At 37.7% G+C, this 23,308-nt stretch overlaps 1 long non-coding RNA gene across 2 annotated transcripts; it reads right to left on the bottom strand.

The window, feature by feature from the left end:
- Nucleotides 1-6,391: 6,391 nt before the first annotated feature.
- LOC133801270 (uncharacterized) lies at nt 6,392-10,084 on the bottom strand. Of its 2 annotated transcripts, XR_009876806.1 has the most exons (9): nt 9,792-10,084; nt 9,643-9,710; nt 8,504-8,576; nt 7,866-8,048; nt 7,448-7,791; nt 7,197-7,368; nt 7,015-7,119; nt 6,766-6,934; nt 6,392-6,678 (listed from the first exon to the last, which is right to left on the bottom strand). It is a non-coding gene; the product is annotated as an uncharacterized LOC133801270 (long non-coding RNA). The 2 variants fall into 2 exon arrangements; XR_009876807.1 differs by lacking the exon at nt 7,015-7,119.
- Between the last annotated feature and the right edge of the window lie 13,224 nt (nt 10,085-23,308).

The raw sequence follows: 23,308 nt of genomic DNA, 5'->3' as shown, positions 1-23,308 counted from the left end.
TCTTACACTGGTTCTCTCATTAGCTCATCCTGAAAACCTGTACATTCGGTCATAAAGTGAGCGAATGCTTGACTCTTGATTCTTATGCGTGGCATATGCAATATTGCAAACTGGTTGAATTCGATGGCTCACTTAAGCAAACGTCCTGATGTTTTGGGCTTTTACAAGACCTATCTTAAAGGTTGATCGGTTAAGATGTGGATGGTGTGGGACTGGAAATATGCCCTGAGTTTTCTCATGGCCAAGATAAAGCAGAACGTGAGTTTTTCTATTAAAGGATATCAGGACACAACTCCTAGAAGTCGTTTACTCACGTAGTACTTCGGTTTCTGCACTTGATTCTCCTCTCGAACTAATACGGCGGTGACCGAATTTTCTGCCACAACTAAGTATAAGAGCAAACATTCTCCAGCAGCCTGTTTTGATAATATTGAGGGTTCAGCCAGGTGAGTTTTCAGATCCTGAAATGCTAGCTCGCATTCTTCGGTCCACTCAAACTTTTTGTTTCCTCTGAGCAAGTTGTAAAATGGGAGACACTTGTCAGTTGATTTTGAAACGAAATAGTTTAGGGCCACTACTTTCCCAGTTAGGCTCTATACTTCTTTATGCAACCTGGGCAAGGTCATTTCTAACAATGACCTAATCTTCTCTGGGTTCGCTTCTATCCCTCTTGTGTTGACTATGAAGCCTAGAAATTTTCCGATGAAATCCCAAAGGTGCACTTCTGGGGATTTAGCTTCATGTCATATTTCCTTAGAAGGCCAAACATTCTTCCAGATCAGATACATGGTTATTGGTAGTCTTTGACTTAACGAGCATATCATTGGCATACGCTTCCATGCTTTTCCGAATCTGGTTAACAAACATTTTGTTGACTAGCCGTTAGTATGTTCCACCGGCATTCTTCAACCCGAATGGCATAACCTTGTAGCAATATACGTTATGCTCAGTCATGAAGCTAGTGTGTTCTTGGTATGCAAGGTTCATCACGATCTGGTTATATCCAGAATATGTATCCATGAAAGACATGAGCTCGTGAACGGCTGTTGCATCTACCAACTGATCTATTCGAGGTAGTGGAAAACAATCCTTAGGACAAACCTTATTGAGGTCAGAGAAGTCAATGCATGTTTTCCACTTCCCATTGGGTTTTGGGACCAAAATAGAGTTAGCAACCCAGGTAGGATATTTTGCTTCCTTGATGAATCCACTCTTAAGTAGGCAAGCTACTTCTTCTTCTAAAGCTTTTGATCGCTCTTTCCCCAAAAGCCTTCATTTTTATGCCTTTCCAGGCACATTCCTGTCCAAATTCAGAGTACGAAAGATTACATTCGGACTGATTCCCACCATATCTTCATTTGACCAGGCGAAGAAGTCTAGGTTATTTCTCAAAATCTCGACCAGCTACTTCTTCCTTTCGATTCCAAGGTTTTTTCTAACTTTTACTACCTTTAAAGGTACTTCTGGGCCGATACTGATTTCCTCGAGCTCTTCCAATGCTTGGAGCTCAGACTTTTCTTCACCTAATCTTGGATCAATGTCGTCTTCCTGGGCAACCTCATTACTTTCTTCCTGAGGTTCTTCCACCACATCCCCAATTTTCATTACACGAGGCTCCTCTTCTCCCTCAATAATGACCATTGCTTGCTGCCCAGTTTGTAATTTTCCCTTCATGGAAATGATATAGCATTCTCTGGCAGCGATCTGGTCTCCTTTCACAGTACATATACCTGAGGTTGAGGGGAACTTCATCGCAAGGTGTCAGATCGAGGTGATAGCCTCAAAAGTCATCAGCGCGGGTCGTCACAAAATCTCATTGTATGCGGATGGACAATCGATTACGACGAACTTCAGTATTTTAGAAATAGTTCACGTATCATCCCCTAGCATAACTACAAGTCTAATCGTCCCTATGGATGTCATTTCTTCTCCTGAGAATCTGTATAGGGTCATTGAGGTCGCCTTAAGATCGATTACGGACAATCCTTTATTTTCTAGGGTGGACCTGAGTAGCACAATTACTGAGCTCCCATTATCAACCAAGATCCTCTGTACCCTTTGATTGGCGAGTTGAACGATTACCACCAACAAATCATTATGTGGGAACTGAACGTGGCTAGTGTCCTCTTCCGTGAAAATGATTGATGTTTTGGTAACCTTTGCTCTAAAATAAATTCAGTACTATTGTGGGTTTTTAGCTCATGTATGTACCTTTTTTGGGCTCCATTACTTGTGCCCGCCAAATGGGGTCCTCCGATGATAGTGGTTATATCCCCTCCTACTGTTGGAGGGGGGCGACTTAGTTCCCCAGGTCTGTATGAGCCCGAGGTTGGCCGACCAAATTTTTTGGAATTGAATGAGTATTTTTCCCGGTTGGCTGATTGGGAACTTCTCAGTTTCGGGCAGACTAGGCTAACGGTCCAGCTCGGATGAGGGTTTCGATCTCGTCCTTTAGTTGTCATAAATCATCAGTATTATGGTCGATATCGTTGTGATATCGCCAGAACTTAGCGGGGTCTCTCTTCGCCCACTGGTGCCTCAAAGGCTTCGGCCTCTTCCATGGAAGGTGATTAGAGTTCGCTAGGAAAATATGCTCTCACGTATCAGTCAATTCAGTATAGGTGGTGTAGATGGGCTTGAAATTTTCTCTAGGGTTTTTCTTTTTGGTTCCGTTCTAGTCGCCCTCACTAGTCCCCTTCCGCTTATTGTTTCCCGCCAAATTTATCCATTCCTGAGCCCGAGCCAGGAATTCATCTACACTCTTTACTCCTTTTCGCTGGAGTTCTTGCCATAAATCACCTCCTACCATGATCCATGTCCTCATTTACATGAGCTTGGAGCTATCATCAACATCCCTAGCTCGTGCTGCTGCATTGGTGAACCAGTTCAGATATGCTTTCAGGGATTCACCAGGTTGCTGTTTTATGTTAGCCAGTGAATCGTCCTCAACGTGAGTTTTCTTCGAAGCTCGGAATCGTCTCTTAAATTTGTAAGACAATTTCTTGCACGAGGTGATTGAATGTTTTTTCTACTTGTTGAACCACAATCTGGCGGGTTCGGTCAGAGTTGTGGGGAACAAGATACATCTTAAGTCAAACTCGACATTGTGGGCCATCTTTAATGTATTGAACGTCCCAAGGTGGTTGGACGTGTTAGTGTTTCTATCATATGCGGGCATGGTCGGCATCCTAAAGCCACAGGATACGGAGATTCCGCAATGTTTGGAACAAAAGGCTCGAGCTCCTCATCGGAATCACAATCATTGACTCATTTTCCAGACAGGAGTCTCTTCATCTGCTTTTCAATCAAGGCTAATCGCTCGAGGGTTGGCACCTTGGCCTCTAGGTTATTTGGGAGCTGATCATCAGCTCCAATCCTATTGCACATGTTAGATGGGTTGTTTTTCCTCCAAGCTTGAGCTCATTTAGGTGGGAGTTTCCCATTTTCGAGTACGATAGAAAAATCTCCCTTGTGCTGAGTATAACTCAAATCATCATGGAAAACCAAATATCTTCTTTGTGAATTCAGATGGTCACAAAGGTCGGGATGTCGGTCAAAACGAAGACTTTGAGCGGAGCTCAAATTTTTTGTCAGGTCTCTCATAAACCTGCGTCCTCGCTGGCTCTCAGTCCAGTAACTTTCATTAGCGAAACTTACATCCAGTGGTTGGGATCGAGGACCTGGATTATTAGCGCGAGGTCATGGGACATAGATGTCTTCTGAGGGAGGAGAACTTCTCCTGCAATCCCCTTAAGCTGGAGCATTCCTCTATGGGCGAGGTGGTGCTGGATGTCGAACTGGTGACGACAGATGTCTTATCGGTGAAGCTATCCTCGTTCCATCTGAGTGCACTAGGTTAGCCCGTCTCTATCCTACCCAATTCTCTAGGATTGGAGGTAGAACTAGTTCATTTCTCTATGCCAAAGTCTCTGACCGTGGCACGAATGGATTTGTTGGGGGTGTTTTGCCTCCTGGAATCGGTCCCAGCTCGCCATGCTTGGTTGTTCTAAACATTTCATAGAACTGCTCAAAAGGCACGGAGCTCATGGTCGCAGTTCAAAGAGATCGAACGATATAGGGCCAATGGTTCCTATGAGTATTGACAGTTGAGTATTTCACTGATTTCACCTTGTAATGTATATAGCTTGGAGTCGCAGTTCTGGTAGAGCAAGTGAGATTGGGTTGGTTATTCTTGTGGGACCTATAAGATTCACTTTGCCTCCTTTCGATATTAACATCGGTTGCAATAGGGGGTAGTTGAGCCAAGATCTCCTCAATCTGCTGGTTAGCCTTAGGGAGATGGCTCCTTAATTGGGCATTTTCCATCTTGATGGCTGTCTGATACCTCGGATTAGGATTTGGTGGGCGTGACGCTGAGCTCCCAGTATCATCTTGGCTCACATGTTGCTTTGCAAAACGGTGCTAAGCGTATGAACCTTTTCCAATGGGAACGACCGTATGATGCACCTCTTGATAACCAGGTTGTTCCATCTCATTCCCATGCATAGACATGGTGAACACCATGGTGAGTGTTGGGTGAAACTTGCGTGGGGGATTAAGTACTAATAAGCTCTCAACGAAAGCACCAATCTATTGACGCAGTTTTTTGCCAACAGTGGATTAAGAAATGCGATAACAGAGATATTACACTTTCTTACTAAACCGTTATTAGACAACTGAACAATATCAAAAACACTCACACTTTAATGTAGTTCAATGGTTAAAATTCACCTAGTCCACGAGACAATCTTATTAATCTCTTTAAGGCTCTGGGTGAGATTGTTTATTACAATTTCAACAAAGTTTTTGTATATCCAGAAGCTGCCCCTTTTTCTATCCATTCCCCTGATATTTATAAAGGGTTCTCCTGGACAACTATAGGTAACCGCATACATAAATATGGTAAATAATAAATCGGAATAATCACCCATATACATAGGGATATGATTGCCTATGTAATTTACATCTGTTATCTAGGGTAATAAATGTGTGATAAAATCTTGGCATTAATGAGTGTATAAGGAATCTCTGAGTCTTTTGGGATCCTTCACTATGCGTCATGATCGAGTTTCCACAAGCTGAACACTTCCTTCAAGCTTGATGTCGGAGAGCTAACCTAACCTGACATGGGCCAAGTTTAGTCTAGAAGGCGATCTAGCCACCACACATCTCAAACTAGGTTGTTGGCACAAGAGGTGATTTGGAGGCTATTTGTTTGTCATACTGCGAGTTTGACTCGAGCTGCTCACACCAGAGTTGGCTAAATGTTCTTCCTATACACTTTCTCCATGCGCTAATCTGCCAGTTGTACCTTGGGCTGAGTGATTCAGTTCGTATTTATTTTGGGGTACAACAATAACAATACCCAAAAAGTTTGGGAGTATTTGAGGATGTTTTAAGACATATTTTGGAGCACTAAGGCAGTTTGTATGGAACCATATAGTGACGTGTTTTAAGGTCTAAAACAAAAATTAAAATGCTCTAATCTTATTGGTTAAGTTTAATGAGGGTTCTTATACTATTTAAAGGGGTCATTTGAGTTAATTGGTGAATTTATCACTCACCTCTTTCTCTCTCTCTAGATTTCAAGATTACTAGTTTTCTCCAAGATCTTCATCAAGAAAGCTTGACTTGCATGAAGATTCAAGGCTTGTGAATTCCAATCTCATTCCATTGTAGTAGCTTCAAGTAATCTCAAGGATGACGCTAGGAATAGAGAATTTTGGATAAGAAATGTTCATTTGTGTCAAGCCTTTGTTACATTTTGTGGTTCACATGAAATCAGGTCCTAGGGGGGTTATGAAGCCTGAGGAACCAAAATGGTAGCCTATTTATCTAAGGCCTAGGAAATTCTCTACAACTTCAAAAAATACATTATCAGACAAGTTCCTTGGGATCAGAAATCAAATGTCGACACTCTGGCTAAGCTAGCTACAACTAAGGATGTGGAGATGCTCAATATAGTCCCAGTTGACCACCACTACTACAAAAATTACATGATAAGTCGGTTAAAAAATGACATCTGAATGTTCATAAGTCAGTTAGGAACTGACTTCCCATGCAGTGACTTATGATGTAAAAACATGGTAGGTCAGTTGGCGCCAAACTGACATCTGGTGTAAGACATGGTACGTCAGTGGAAAACCGACATCTGGTGTAAGACATGGTACGTCGGTTGCAAACCGGCATCTAGTGTAAAACATGGTAGGTCGGTTGTCCACCGACCTCTGGTGTAAAACATGATATGTCGGTTCACATCCGACTTATGGTGTAGACATCTATTGTCAGTTTTCGTAGAACCGACTTATAGTGTTTTTTTTCTTAAAAAGTGTATTACGCCCAAAACAAATCATGTTTTTTTATACAAACAAACTGAACAAAACAAAACATATATCACAATAATATAAAATACTAGAATTTGAACTAAGTATCTAAAATAACGAGTCTTAAGTTAATTACAAAATGACTCATATAAGCATTGTAAACTATAGTTGGACAACAAAAGTGTGTATATCTTCAAGAAAGTCTAAGTTAACATTGTAAGCATATCTCATTAAATGTCTAAGTTAACAAAAGTGAGTGGACCTATGTAGTACTCATCAAATCGATGACGCATTGTGCCAATTCTTCACGTACTTCATTGATCTCATCATTTGTGTAATAGTTCTTCCCGCCACACTAAAACAAAATTCATTGCATGAGTTGAATTAATATACTTAATCTTAAGGTAAAGCTAGAACTTTAATAATGAATATTTTCACTTACGTTACTAGTTAGCTATCGCATTGAAAATTCATTTGTCACGAAGTCCTTCATCATCCTCATAACATAGAATCCACACTGTACTGATTGTAATGGTTGACAAGGACACTTAACTGTTCTCCACACAACTTCCTTAGTTTTCGCATTATTTGTGCGTAAATGTTGAAAGACACTAAATAATAATAATGTAAAAATTTAGATGTTAATTTTAAATGAATTTAAGAGTATGTAGTTAATTGGTTAGATTTTTACCAAGAAATGAGAGATTTGATTTCATCTGGTGGAAAATTGTGAAGAGAATCCAGGAAATAGCACAATTGGTGATCAAAATCAATTATTATAAGCATCCAATGTTTTCTAATAGAAACACAAAAACATTTCATTATTAATATTATATATATTCACTAACAAAATACTAAAAGTAAAAAACTTACCCCTTATGATATGGCAACAACCACATCTGACCCAAATGTGAATCAATTATACGCTTTGATACCCATTCAACTCGTTCTTCTTCAGTGGATTCAACATTTGATAACCAAATTGGCTCAACAAAACCAAAAAAGTGACTGATCCTCTCTTTTCACTAATTGGAAGTATAAAATCCTACATAAAAAAATATCTCTATTAAATTTATAAAATAAGTTATGAACAAACTTATAATTATTTTAAAAATCTTTGATACCTGATATATAACTATAAACATGATGCTCCAATCTCTTCCATTAAGCCAACGTGGACTATATCTTCTTGTGAGATATATAAATCATTCTCATGGCCTAATATCTCAAAATCCATCGGAACTTTGATCATGAAACTTGGCTCCACATACTTCATGGTAGTTAATAGACACTTGAGAAAGCGAGGAACTCCACTAGGAATCTTGAAGAGTATCAGGGCACTAGCTATAATTGACACTACTTCATTTTGACTATGAAGTCTTTGGGAAGGATGAAACTTCTCTTGTGTCATTGGGGCATTAGGTATTGGTGAACCATTCCTTTTTTGCTTCTTTGTCTTCTTAGGTAGCTTCAACATGAAAGTAACACATGTTAGTCATGAAAAATAATTTAATCAAATATAGTTTATTGTCAATGTCTTACCAAATCTGAATCGTAAGGAATGATTAGATGAGAAGGTCATTCAACATAGTGGCCGATAGCATGACGTACTAAAGAAATCTAAACTCCAATAGGGAAAATAAGTTTAGCATCATCATTGCAGCACTCATCCATTTCCTAGAAAAAATTCGACAGAGGTTTCCCTAAAATTGGACTGAAAGCCTCCTGCACGTAGAAAATTCTCATAACAAATTTTTAGTGCTGTCATATTCCTATTAATACACTATCTTTTTAACTCAAATTTTGACAGAGCTTCCCTATACCAATCAAACAAGAACAATGCAAGCACAACATAATTTAAATATAAGAAAATAAAACATAATTCTAGATGAATTTGGGCAACATTTCCTTTGTAATAGTAACCTAACCATCTGTCAATAGAGAATCAAGCAATTCAAACAACACACAATAAGTTTCTTCATTATATCTCCGCAGCACACAAATAAATTTCCCAGAAACTACTTCACTAAAATACACAAGCTCTCAACCTTCCATTATCACCGCAACACACACTTTTAATCTCAGAACCTACTTCACTATAGATGAATATTTAAGATATTCAAACTCCTCTAACATTTTATAATAATATTTATAAAAAAAAAATAAGAGAACATACGTACCTCTTGCAATTAACGATAATCAAGCAAATTAATTCACTTGGCAATGATCCTTGCTAATATATCCACCCAAAACCTACAAAATTAAATTAATACCTTAAATATTACTAGACAAATAAAAATTTAGGTCATTGATCATTTAGAACTTACAACCAAAAATAGAAAAAATTAAAAAACTAAATACTGAAAAAAAAAAATTGTTGTAATCAAACAACACAAACTCAAAATTAACAAGAATCAAAGCACCAATAAACAAATAAGAAATAGAGGTACTAAAATAAATGAATGAATTTGATCTGCTACAGGCTAGCAAGAGAACAAAAGCATTATACAAAAGCATTCAAATAACTATAGAAGCCAGGCTACAAAGGTTTCTCAAATTTGTATACCGCCAACAGCCTGAATAACAATAATCAAATCTAAGTTTGGTTATATCTTAGTTTGGAACCCACTTTGTTTGGAACATCATCTTAGTTATTGTTAATAAGTATTATGCTTTGTAATTTAAACTTAAACTCAACATAAACCCTTTTTAATCATATTTAAATCGTTGTTTGTGGGAAGTTCATTAAGTGACTATTGCTTAAGCAATGCCAAACATCATTTTATGGTGGTGAAGAAGGCATAATAAGAGTCCTATACATATATGAAAGTTAATAATATATACATATATATATATATATCTTGTAAGTCATATATGAAGATATATTCCAAACCTAGTCGACATATATGTATGAGATTCCATTTCAATATTCTATTAAACTCTTGATGATGATCTCAGTCCTGAGAAAATTATTAATTAACTTGCTCATTCTAGTGGACTTATCTATGAGAAAAGAAGTATATTATGGTTCTTATATTCTCTTGACAAATTAAATGCCCAAACGATGTGCTAATAATAATAAACAAAATCAGAATTATAAAAAAGTTTGGCAAGGGATCCTATATACATTTAAAAATTCTGAAAGCAAATTAAAGAGAGACTGAGATCGTATATACATTTTGGGTTCAAAATATACACAACCCCCGACCCCCCATCAAATCGTATACGACATATATGAATAAATATAGGTGCAACCCATCCTCCATAGTACCTAAAGTAATATACCAACCAAATCAGTACTAAATTGAGAGATACTCACAATTCCCACAAGTAATTGGAAGCCTCGTGATTCCCATTGATAAAAACGGTGGGATAAGGAGCAAGTTCCTGAATAAATATACGACATATGGTGAGACACTATTTATATACGACATATATGAATAAATATAGGGTGAGGAAGAGATTGACCTGAGCAAGTGAAGAGACCGACCTAGCGAGAGAGACGGAAGAAGATGCTGCAGAACGACGACCCAGTGAGAGAGAGAGAGAGAGACGGAAGAAGATGCTGCCGAACGATGACCCAACATGAGAAAGATGGAAGGCGTTGTCACGATCGGAGAGAGCGAGGAAGAATCTTTTGGGTCGCTGGCGGAACGAAGAAGAAGAAAATGACTTGGCGGGGCTGTACAGTGAAGAAGAAGAGGCGGGACACTTAATATTTTTTTCGGCTTTAATTTTATATGCACTAATTGTAAGTCGGCCATGAGCAAGTGACATATAATGTATCATGATAGGTCTGTTATAGAACGGACTTATGATGATGTAAAATTTAAAAATGTTGATAATTTATTTTAAAATTATAAATTTTTAATTTATTTTATATAATTTATATTGTAATATATATATAAATATGTAATTTAATTTTTAAAATTTAAAATATATAATATAAATTTCTTTTAACAAAATTATAAAATAATATTAATTACTTTAAATTTATTACAACTAATTATACACAAATAAATTATCTATATTAATGAGTTAAATAAACTAATTAAGAACAAATTTATAAATTTATGATGTTTGCATGATAAGTCAGTTCTAGAACCGACCTATAATGCAACATGATAAGTCAGTTCTAGAACTGACATATCATGCAACATGATAAGTCTGTTCCAGAACCGACTTATGATGTTAAAATTTAAAAATATATAATTTTAAATTTTTGATATTTTATTTTAAAATTATAAATCTCCAACTTATTTAATTTAATTTATTCTAATATTTATAAATATGTAATTTATTTAAAATTAAAAAAAAGATTTCTTTTAACAAAATTATAATGTAATATTAATCACTACAAATTTATTACAACTAATGATACACAAACAAATTATATATAATTTTTTTTTCTTTACATTTACTTCATACACTAATAAATTATTATATTTATATTTTAAATAAATTAAGACATTTTAAAATTCAAATAATGTAAAATAAGTAATAATGTGACGTGACAAGTCGGTTCACACAACACTGACCTACCATGTCAGCATGGTAGGTCGGTCCACACAAAACCGACCTACCATGGCAGCATGGTAAGTCAGTTGTGTAGAAACCGACATACTATGTCTTCTACAAGCATGGGAAGTCAGTTCCCGCTCAACCGACCTACCATGCTTACTTTTGACATACATGATAGGTCGGTTCTGTGTAAACCGACTTATGAACATATGTTAAGTCAGTTTAAATTGAACCGACATCTCATGACCGATGACTAATGTCCAGATTGTAGTAGTGCACTTAGCTTCTCTGAGCATCCAAGAGCCTGAGAGACTGAAGTCGGGCCAACCTTGAGACAGCTAGATGGGGCCAATCACAAAGTATCTTGTCTCTAAGGAACTACCATAGGATAAAAATACTACTCGAAAGATTTTATATGAAGTTCTTTGATATATAATCATGGATGGAAAGTTATCTAGGTGTGGGTATTCACTGCCATTACTTTGATGCATGTCCAAACATGAATTAAAGAATGCAAACCCTAGTTTGTAGATCAAACTTCTTGGATCATTTTGAAGCTTCAAATCCTTGCTCGATCACCACCTTAAACTTCTTATTCTTCAATAAAACACAACCAAGGCTTATAGACAAGGAGTATCACTGTCTAAATTCTTTATTTCCTAGCCCTAAATGGATGCTTGAGGCCTTTCTAAGAGGAAAGGGGAATTGAGATTGAACAAGTCTTTAAATTCACAAAGACAAGAACTTTCTTTATGATTTTCTTGGAGAAAACTTGAGATCTGGAAAGCTAGAGAGATTTGAGAGAGTGATCAAGCTTATCAAAACTCTATGAGAACCCTTTGATAGTGTAGGCACTGTCATTAGGTCTAACTGATAGTATTAGAGCCTTGAAAAAATGGTATATCCAATAGTGATCTAAACCCTAGTGTTTTAGGCGATGCAACGCCACACCAGCAGGTCAAAACTTCTGAAATTGACCTTAAACACTTCCAAATGCTTCTGAACTTTTTGGGCATCCTTAGATACCTTATTATATCACTTTGGACTCAAAAACATAATTTTTAAGTGCCTACAATCAAAACTCAAATTTCACATCTTCATTATGTGAAATTATTGAGTGATTTACACATAGCTTGTGTATCAGCACTTAGTCTTTGTATTTTAACCAACCATAACAACAAGACATTTAAAGCAACTTTGCTTGAACAAGTAATATAAGCTTGGCTTGAGGAGTTACCCAGGGTACTATGGAGTTATCATACCACTGCTCGGACTTCCACCAGTCACTCACCCTTCTCTATGGCCTATGGGTACAACGCCATGCTCCTAGCAGCCGTCTCTACTCACCGACGCAATACCTATAACCCGACAACCAATCACGCATTTGTTTAGGAGTGGTTGGACTTTGTTGAAGATCTCCGAGAGATTGCGCAACCCAAAGTAGCTTTTTACTAGCAAAATATTGCCAAGTATTTAAAATCTAAAGTAAAAGATAGAAACTTTGAGGTTGAGGACTTATTGTTGCAGCGATTATTCCTTGCAATAAGAGAGACAAGAACAAGAGTGCTAGACCTGAATTAGAAAAGCTCGTACCATGTTGAGAGTATAATCTATCCAGAGACGTACAAGTTGGATCGACTAAACGGGGAGCTAATTCATCATGCCTGGAATGTCGAGCACCTTCGTCGGTATTACCAGTTAAAGTACAAGCAACACTATATGTATTGTTTTTTATTTCCAAGTTAATAAAAGTTTTGTATACAAAATACGATAGATGAAATTCAAAAGAAAAAAAATACTTGTACTATTAAATAAATTTTAACATTTCCCTCGAGGATATACTAGCTCGCAGACCCAAACAAGTGAACGAAGACCCAAGTCTCTGATCACTTGGGGGGAAAACACATGGAGTTGGACTTATCATACAAGAATACTTGCTCAAGGAGTTAGACCTAGGGAACTCAATAATAGGAACCCACATGGGGTACCTTAGAGTAAACCTTTGCCAAAAAGACTTGCGAGAGGTTTCTAGATTGTAACTTCTCATGAAGTTAGGCCTAGGGAACTCAATAAGAGGAACTTGCAAGAGGTACCTTAGAGTAAACCTATGGGAAAGCCCACAAACTCTACAAGTAAAAATGGAAAAGGTCCTTAGGAAAAAAGTTTGAAACCTGAGGAGCACATAAGTGAGAATCCTTAATTGGAACTCACGAAGTCTTGAGTTTTCCTAGAACTCAAGCCCACGTCATAGTGGATAAAACAAAGTCTAAATAAGTCAAATTTTTTGTAACGATCGAGTTATGCAAGGAGGTTGATATGACCTTATATTTGAAGTGCAATTTGTAAAATTATTAAACAACATTCAAAAATATAAATAAGCATGAAAAATCATAAAGTATAATTAAGCAAAGAAGGCATAACTAGTAGTGCAAAAAATGGGTAAATATATACAAGTTATTGGGAGCTCGAGCATTAAATTTTCTTTACTCCATTAAAATGGCTCGCAAGCCTACTACAAGTAAAAATTTTAAAAAAAAAGTCAAAAAGGGGAAGCACGTCAATCTTGGCCCCATGGAAAATCTTCCATGAGTGTGATGATGGGGTTGGAGTTGGGAGGATCTACAATAATAGATTCTGCTTAGAAGCACTCCTCAAAGATAGCTCGGGCAGAGACAAGATCCCCGGTGATGCTTAAATCCATGTCGCAGTTGTGCAAGCAGGCCTTGTAAAGAACATCACCAACGAAGTTGTTCACCTCCTTAGAGAGAGTCTTCTTCTCCTCCTCGAGGACTTGGATCTGTGAGGTTAATGTTTTGTTCTGATCTTGGGCCACTCTCTTCTCCCTCTAGAAAGACTCAGCCTCCTCTATCGCCTTCTTCGCCCCCCAAGGGAGGTTGTAACACTCCAAGGTGAGAAGGCCTAGTTATTTCATTAGGTCCACCTCAAGGCCACCAGCAGAGTCCTTAGCTACCTTCAGAGCTAACTAGAGCTTGTCGGCCCACTGTTTCCCCAACACTAGGAGCTTCTCAGCTCCCAGGTAGCTACAAAAACTTTCGTGACCTCCTTAGCTGGCACGCCCAACTTCATCTTTGCTAGTTTTCCTTTGGCCTGCTTCAACTTGAAAGAGTGCTCTATAACAATGTTGCCTAAGCATTGGACCATGAGATCAGACTGGCACAAAACAAAAACAAGTTAGTACCATAGTCGAAGAAGCTAATTAAACAAATGAACAAGAAGTAGAAATTACCTTCACCGTGGTCTTCTTGCAGGAGGCAATGAGAGAGGCCTCGTTGTTGCTCTCCAATTGAGCATACCTCCTCCTAGTTAAGTCGCACATGGTGCCACTCAAACCTTGGAGAAGTTCTACCACCAGAGGGGCAACAGATGAGCCGAGCTTCTCAGATAAAAGTGTTTATAGCTGCTTCCGACCAACTGAGACTAAAGCCTTCCAGGCCTCCATCTCTCAACTAGAGGGCTTCTACTGGCGAATGTAATCTCCCACCTCATGAATATGGGTGTTCCCTTCTTGTAAATCTTGAGCATTTTCCCCTTATAATCCTCCAAGTACAAGAGGAGGGTCGGAGCCCCAAAGGTGACTCTTAAGACGTGAACCATGTTCGTACCGTGGTCTGGACCTTCGGAAAGGCAGTGCATCTAGAGGATACCTCAATAACTGGGAACTCGAGCACAGTCTCGAATTCCCCAGTAGATGACTTATCGACGCTTCGATGCTTTGATTTGTGGGAGGAGGCTAGTTCCTCCTACGGTCTCTTCGCCTCGCCCGAACTCGAGGCATCTCAGGTGGTTGTATGGACAAGTGTGGCGAAGTTCATGAATACTGCGAGGCAGAGGAAAAATGTTAGTACATGACCAAAAAGCAGAAAATGTATCAAACTAACTATCAGGGAACCAAGGCAAGAATGCTTGAGCTTCTCGGGAAGCCCCACCAGTAGCTCACCCATCCGGGTAGAGTACTGATTGAGCAAAAGCACTGATCAGTCGACCCATCTCTCCAATAGCATTGGAATCATATTGCCAAAACCACAAAGCTCAAAATGAAGTCCAAAACTGCCTGGGAACTCTCTACATGCTCCTCCTTCAATCACCTATTTGATCTCCTACACAATTAGGGTTTCACGGGCCGCCTAAACTGTCCGAGAACTCTCTACATGCTTAATGGCCAATTGTCGAGCATGAAATTGTGTGGCTAGTAAGTTGACCTGCTCAATGTGTCTCACGACCTATTCTTTAGACCTCTGAGAAGTCCAAATCTTTGTGAGGTCTAAGTTCTTGATGCTTTGACACCCTTGGAAGAGACCGACCTATACGAGGTTCTCAACCATTACCAGCTAGCTCAACTCTAATTCAAAGTCAGTGAATGCTTCATCTCCTCCAATTGAGCATGGAAGTTGGCAACTCGTCGGGTGCGAACGAAAGGACCTATAAGCAAGGAAACATTTGAACAAAGAAGAACCTAGTATTAATATTTTCCCGGGAAGTAATGACAAGACCTACCAACTTTGGCAAAGTCCAATAGAAGAGTGGGGTTGGCATGAAGGGGAAACCCTTGGTGTAGAAGAAGTGGTCCTCGAAGCCCCTAGCATGGCACTCATTTAGGTAAGGATCCTTGTAGTTAAATTGGGATACTTCATAGGGTGTAGCGCCCGTCCAAGTTGTTGCCCTTCTTCTTTGGGCATGGTCGGAAGTTGTATACATACTATTGGTAACAGGTTTACCATGTGCACAACGCAATGCACGGGGTGGTGGGCTCAGGGATTTCAAAAAGATTATTTAAACAAACTTTAAATAACCGAATCCATTAATACAGGTACATTAATCAATAAGATAGAAAAAGATAAGGAATTTATCAGTTCTAGAACTATCAAGATTTATTTCTATCTTTTTGTATCTCCAACGAACATCCAATCCAAAGCAGCCTCTGAAATACTCAAACCAAGATCTTCCAAGATGTATCTTTACACCTCAATATGCGTGTGGGCACGTAGAGTTATTGTTGGAATTTTTTGATTTATAAGATATTCTCAACACATGAGTTTGTGGAATTTTAAGGTCTAAGACAATTTTCTGGGATAGAGAAAAATAATACGATACAATTTTTCTCTCTATGAAAATACTTGAATTCTCTCCATATTATTCTCTTATCTTCTTGAAACTAATTTTCTATCATATAGATTTATAAAAGAATAATAATTCAAATTATAAAACAATTATTATTAATTAAATAAAAAAAAATGAGATTGGTGTGGCACTTGCTTTTTCAAGGCATGTGTCTTAATCTCTTTCATTTATTTATTATTTAATAATTTGTTTATTCAAAAATATCTAAACCTGATAACTAAACTTATCACATTAATTAATAAATAAATTTCAAATTAATTCAAACCAATTTTGAATGATCTTTTCACATTATTCAAATAACTAAAACTAATTAATTCAAAATTGATTAACTTAATTATTTAAATGGTATTTTCAAATATTGTAATTTTATTTAAAAAATTATTTTCAAAAATTTAATTAATTTATTTATTAATTTTGAAAATCAATATATTAACTAATTAATTTATCTCATTTACACATTTGACCCCAAAGAACAAATATCTTCCAAATATGTCATTTCCTTGATTTTTCCCTGTTTCAACTCTTACCTTCAACAGTGTTGATAGAGTCATCTCAGGGACCTATGGACCTATAATTTCAAGTTCCAATAAATTTAGATTATAAATTAAAACTCTTTAATATAATAACTTTAATTTATTAATCTCAATATTATTCCACTAAAAATATAAGACTGCACTCTTGTAATTGTAGACATTTATTTATTGAGTACTTTTTAAATATAAGAAGCGTCCATTGATTTAATCATTACATATAATTTAATCATCTCTTAATGTTTCATAATTAAAGTAGGTATAAGATATTATTTTACCTCTTTAATTATATCTTGTTTCCTTAAGTACCATTAACTTTACTAGTAAAGGTTAATTCGTAAACTGTTTTATGAATTTAAGCTCAATAATTGTAATATTCGTCTTTTTCATTTCATGGGTATTTTGGTAATTTTTTCCTGTGATGGAAATTTGGTTATTTAATACTCTTGAGGGGTAAGTTTGTAATTTTGTGAAATTATGTATTATGTGATTATATGAATATGGTTATGTGATATTAATATTAGTGTAAGATATTTTACGATGGAAAATACTGAAAGTTCTAGGGATATGTGTTAAAGTAAGGAATCATGGTTTCCTTCAAGTGTTAGGGGCTTTATTGTCAAGAATTGTTGAAAGAGGGGTCATAATTGAATAAAAATAAATTATGGAGAATAAGTTAATTATGGATTATGAAAACTAATAGTTTAGTGGAGAATTATTAAAAAGGGTTTAGTGAAATTGTTAGAATAGCTTAGATCAAAGGGAAGGATGGTAATTTGGCGATAATGAGTCATTATAAATAGAAAGTGAAAGACTAGGGTTAGTGTTAGACTCACAATTTGAATTTGGTGGCTGCTCTGCACATGATCAAAGGAGAGAACTCTCTCTCTCTCTCTCACACACACACTTTTTCTCTAGACGAGGGTTCAAGATCTAAGGAAGAAGAAGGATGAGGATATCTTCATATACGTATGGATCATTAGGAACATCATGTCGGGGCTTGACAGAGAGTCCCGTCATAATAGAATATACAAGAAGACACCGATCAGTTCCAACTTCAGATAAATGAATGTTGGGCATAAGTCGCACACTCACAAAGAGAGTCTAGGCCTTGGCCACATGATTCATTTGATACCTTCGGATTCGGTTGTCCATTTTGCATGACAAAAGTAGCACCAGGAATGCCTAATGTTTCTGCCACCTCAACCCAATCAATTTCACTATTATAAGCCAATTGATAATATTCATCATCTTCTTGCGACAACAGGGGTAATTGATATAAGGCATCAATATTATCAATATCACATTCTACCCAAACCCCTCGCACAAACACCTTTCTTTTAGCTGCCCCTAGAAAATTTGCATAAAACTCATAAACCATTGAACAATTATCCTTGGGCATTTTATCATTCACTAAAAGTTTCCAACAACGGCGTTGAATTTTAGTATGAATGAGATTATAAGTTTCCTGAGGATAAGGGTCTTCTTGATATTCCATTCCCCTCTCTTGATAACCTTTGATAATGATCAAAGGCATCCTTACTAATAAACCTAGTTGAATCAAATTCTTGAATTGGTGGTGGTGGCGGCAGCGGGGTTGGCTGAGGTTTGGGTGGTTGGGTGCAGGATGTGGAAGGGCGATTGGCGCTTTTAGAAGAAGTAACCATACTAGGTTGCTTTCGGGGACCCATAATCACACAATGTGTCAAATATTACAACAAAAATTGGGCATCACTTCCTCTTATTTATTGTACTTTCCTCTACGGATTAACCCCAAAAATACCAACTCAAAGACACTCAATAGACTAACAATGCAGTTCAACAATCCAATTCAATCCCTTAGCACAAAATTACTTCAATCAAAACTTCAAGAAAATCAAAAAGGAAAACTTACGTGCCTTTCAATCTTGAAGAGGCCCACTCTTCAATTTCTCTTCCAATCTTCACTTTCACCAATAGAAAAAAAAATTCGGGTTAGATTAAAAGAAATAAAGAATGGAAATATGTAACTAGGAATTAGAGAATATGGCTTTAGGGTTATTTTAAACATAAAGATAATGGATGGAATGAGAGCTTTTGGAAAAATAATGTAATGCCCCAAATTTCCTAATAAGGTTTAAGGACCTTGATTAGGAGGCCGGGAGGGCCATAATTTCTTTATTGTATTATTTAATGATAATATGCATGTTTAGGTGTATTAAATATGCATGTGAACCCATTTGTGATGAATTGGGTGATTTTCATATTTTGGCCATTTCGGGCATTTTTGGTATATATGTGAAATGGGCGTGGTGCTTTGTTATTATTTGGTTATGGAAGGGTTACCCAGCACAAGACGATCCTAGGAGGTAAGCTAGTGGGAAAGTCACAACGGGATTTAAGCTTGACTTGGAGTAAGTCAAGGGGTATTTAGAGCATTACCGGGTTATTGGGTAATGGGGATTAATATTTGGTGATAAATTGGGAGTTAGTAAGATCAGGGGGAAATTCTGGAGGTTTTGACTATTTTGTCCCCGGGGGTGTTTTCAAGACCCCGAGCACTAGGTTTTATTGGAAGCTACTTAAGCTTGAAGTAACCTTTTTAAGAAATAAAAAGAACGTTATGTACGTTCTCTCTCTCAAAAAGTTCCCTTTTCGTCTCCCGATCGCATTTTCGAATGTAACTTGAGTTCTAAGACTCGGATTCAAGCGAGGATCGAGGCATAGAGATCCTAGGAAATATTAGAATCTTATTAGCCGGAGGATTTAGTTGGAAACAACTCAATCGGAGGTAATTCAAGTTTTAAGTTTTTAAAAGTTTTTAAGCTTGAATTGGATTTTGTATTTTGATGTGTTTTTGGGTGATTTGAGACTTGGGTTTTATGGGTTTTGGATCATGGGAATGTTTGGGAACTTTGATTTTGGGATTTGGTGATGTTTGGATAGGTCTTTGGAAGGTTTTAAAAGTGGAAAACGAAGAAAAAATGGCTGGTTCGAGGTTGGGTCGCGGCCCTGTTCTTGTGCGCCGCGGCCCTAGCTTGAAGAAGGTGGAGGAGGCTCTGCCAGGGGGGCGGGCCGCAGCATGGTCCATGTAGGGTCGCGGCCCTTAAGGGAAAAAAAATACTAAATGGTGGTTTTTGTGATGGGAACTTAACTCTAAGGGCCTAGGATCGATCCTACTACCTAGTTGAGTGGGATTCGACGTCCCGGAGGCTTGGGTTGGGTTTGGAAGTATTTAATTACTCATTTTGATGAGGTTTTATATTTTGGTTGTGACTAGGTCATCACTAGAGGCTTGGAGTCGGGATCGTTCTTGTGGCTCGTTTGTTGGTAACATGTGCTTGGACCCAAGGTAAGAACACTGCACCCCATATGTGACATGCATGGCTATGATTGATGCATGTTGGATGTTGAATGTGAACATTGTTAGCATAATGAATGCTTGGTAGTTTTGCCCATTTGCATATGAATATTATTGAGGCATGCTGGTTGGTTAAGTGTGATGCATGTGGTGCATGAGAAACATGTGATTAGGGCATGCCGTGAATGATGTATATGAGATTGGTCAGAGCTTGAGTCTCTGGGTTTGTGCATGATTATAATTATGCCAGCAACTGTTTCGTAAGCATGCGGAATGCCCTATTCTTGGATAATTGGCATACGATACACATTGATAGCATTGCTTACCTGTGCATGGTACTGACTTATTAGTCAGGTTTGGCAAGGGTGCTAGTATCAACTGTGAAGCTGTGACTTATTAGTCAGGTTCGGCGGTGGTACTGGGCACTGATCACGTTGAGCTGACTCATTAGTCAGGACGGTCTTAGCGTGTATCACGCAAGCCATCAAAGATTAGGTCTAATCGACCATCAGCATTGAATGACTCAAAGAGCATTAATGCCAGACCGACCCCGAGGGTCGATGAATGAAATAAGCGCTTGGAGGCTAGTGGCTTACTTAGCAGCCACTCTCCCACTTGAAACAGTGACGTGCTTGTCAGTCACTCAGTATGGTTACCAGAACCTATTGAAGGCTAGAGGCTTACCCAACAGCCACCCTTCCATTTGAATTAGTGACTTGCTTGTCGGTCACTCAGCGTGGTTTATCGGAACCTCAAGTGTTGCGACACTCATTTGATGAATATTATAAGCGCTTGAAGGCTAGTGGCTTACCTAGCAGCCACTCTTCCATTTGGTTAGTGACTTGTTTGGCAGTCACTCATCTGATTAGGATTGACTTGATAGTCCTCCAATCAGAAGGCCAGGATTTCTTATCCTGGATACCCCAGCATCTGTTTGAATACATTTGCATGCTGAATAGAGCTATGAATGCTAGGCATGCCAGATATGATTTGAAAACATGATATGACTGTTTATGAGCATATGAGTTTTCTTGCTGGGCTTCGGCTCACGGGTGCTTTGTGGTGCAGGTAAAGGAAAAAGGAAAGCTGGACCATCCTTGAGTTGGAGAGCTTAGGTGATGACGTGTACATATGCAGCTGCTCGACCAATACTTGGGCGAGGTTTGAAAGTGGAACTAGGGCTGAACCCTGTTTTGCCGCTTAGAACGGCCTGTTGTAAACACTTTCTTGTAATAAACTCTGAAATTATATTTTTGGGATCCCAATATATACAGTGAAACGTTACATCTTAACCAAAGTTTTTAATCCTTAAACCGCTAATCATACTTAGTTCACGATTTTGGCCAAATGACTCGGTTAGCGAGTTTAGCACTGTTTACAAGGCACACCGTAACGGTCCCTGGAGTTTGGGGCGTTACAAATAACTTGCGCTGAGATGAAAGAAATGTAAAATCAGAGATATAGGCTAAGAAAAAATGACTTTAAAAAACATTTCCCCTTTCTGACACAGGCACGCCACGACCCAAGTAGAGCAAGTCCCGGCCCGCCTCAATGTTTTTCATATTCTTGCTTCGCAGGCTCCGTGACTTAGCCTAAGCAAGTCGCGGCCCGCCCTTTTTTTAATAAAACCATATGCTCTCTAACTTTCCCTAGGGCTGCGAAATATAAGCTCAAGTCATGGCCCACCCCTTTCTCAAACTTTCATACTCTCTGACTTGTGTTAATGTTGTGACTTACAAGTTTAAGTCGCGACTTGACCTGCAGAATAACTTGAAAACAACCTTTTCACGAATTGCACGATTTTTTACAGACTTTATACTAAAAATAAATAAAAATTTAAACTAAACAAATCTTTATAAATCCAAATTGAAATTAAATAAAATTGTTCATTAATTAAAAATTAAAACAAAAATGAAAATAAAGTGTAGGAATGTCTCCTATAGAGCTGTCGTTAACGTCATTTAGCCGGATGCTGAATACCCCATTCAAACGGGTTCTAAAACCATCACAGACTTGCACTTTTCCACCGGTCCTTCCAAATAATGCTTTAATTGATGACCATTTACTTTAAAATGTCTTTTTTTCTCACTATGAATCTGTACCGCTCCATAAGGTAATAAGACAACAACTGTCAAGGGTCCCGACCATCTAAACTTTAGTTTTCCTGGAAACAGCTTCAATCTAGATTTAAATAACAGCACTTTATATCCTGGTTGGAAATCCTTTATAATTATCCTTTTATCATGAAAATCCCTAGAATTTTCTTTATAAATATTTGCATTTTCATAAGCTTCATTTCGAAATTCATCAAGCTTATTCAACTCAAGAAGCCTAAATAGTCCTACCATAAATAAATCAACGTTCAGCTTTTTCATTGCCCAATAAGCTCGATGCTCAAGTTCTACTGGCAAATGACATGCCTTCCCAAACACCAACTGATATGGTGACATGCCAATCAGAGTCTTAAAGGCTATGTGATAAGCCCACAGTGAATCATCAAGCTTTTTCAACCAATCTTTCCTTGATGTGTTTACAGTTTTTTCTAAAACACTTTTAATCTCCCGGTTTGACACTTCTGCTTGACCATCAACAAGTGGGTGATAGAATAGGGCCTTTTGATGATGAACTCCATAAGAGCGCATAGATCTATGAATGATTTGTTACAGAAATGACTGCCTCTGTCACTAATATTTGCTCTTGGAAAACCAAACCGGGTAAAAATATTTTTATGAAGAAATTTAAGTACCTTCTTGCCATCACAAGTAGGAGTTGTTGCAGCTTCCACCCATTTAGAAACATAATCTACTGCCAGGAAAATGTACTTATTATTATAGGATGATGGGAAAGGCCCCATAAAATCTATTCCCCACACATCAAATAGCTCAACTTCCATAATTCCAGTCCTTGCCATTTGATCTCTTCTCAACATATTACCAGTCCTTTGGCAACGATCACAACTCTTGACAAAGGCACTAGCATCTTTAAATAACGTAGGCCAATAAAACCCACACTGCAAAACTTTTTCTGCTGTCCTTGTTCCTCCAAAGTGACCACCACAATGTAAAGTATGATAGTGAGTAAGTATGGAAATCATCTCCTCTTCCGGGACACATCTTCTAATTACTTGATCTGCACAATGACGAAAAAGAATGGGATCATCCCAACAATAATGCTTGACTTCCGAATATAACTTTTTAATTTATTGCCTTGACATGTCCGAAGGCAGAACTTTAGCTACCAAATAATTGACATAATCTGCAAACCAAGGTAGCTTTTCTTCACTTTCAATTGAAAATAATTGTTCATCCAAAAAATTTTCATTAATTTATTCCTCTTTCTCATTATGCTCTTCTCCATTTTCCAATCTAGATAAATGATCTGCAACTAGATTTTTCGTCCCCTTCTTATCACGAATTTACATATCAAACTCTTGCAATAATAGGACCCATCAAATC

Source organism: Humulus lupulus, chromosome 9, assembly GCF_963169125.1.
Source record: "Humulus lupulus chromosome 9, drHumLupu1.1, whole genome shotgun sequence".
Lineage (NCBI taxonomy): Eukaryota > Viridiplantae > Streptophyta > Magnoliopsida > Rosales > Cannabaceae > Humulus > Humulus lupulus.
This window is presented reverse-complemented; position numbering and strand designations above follow the sequence as displayed.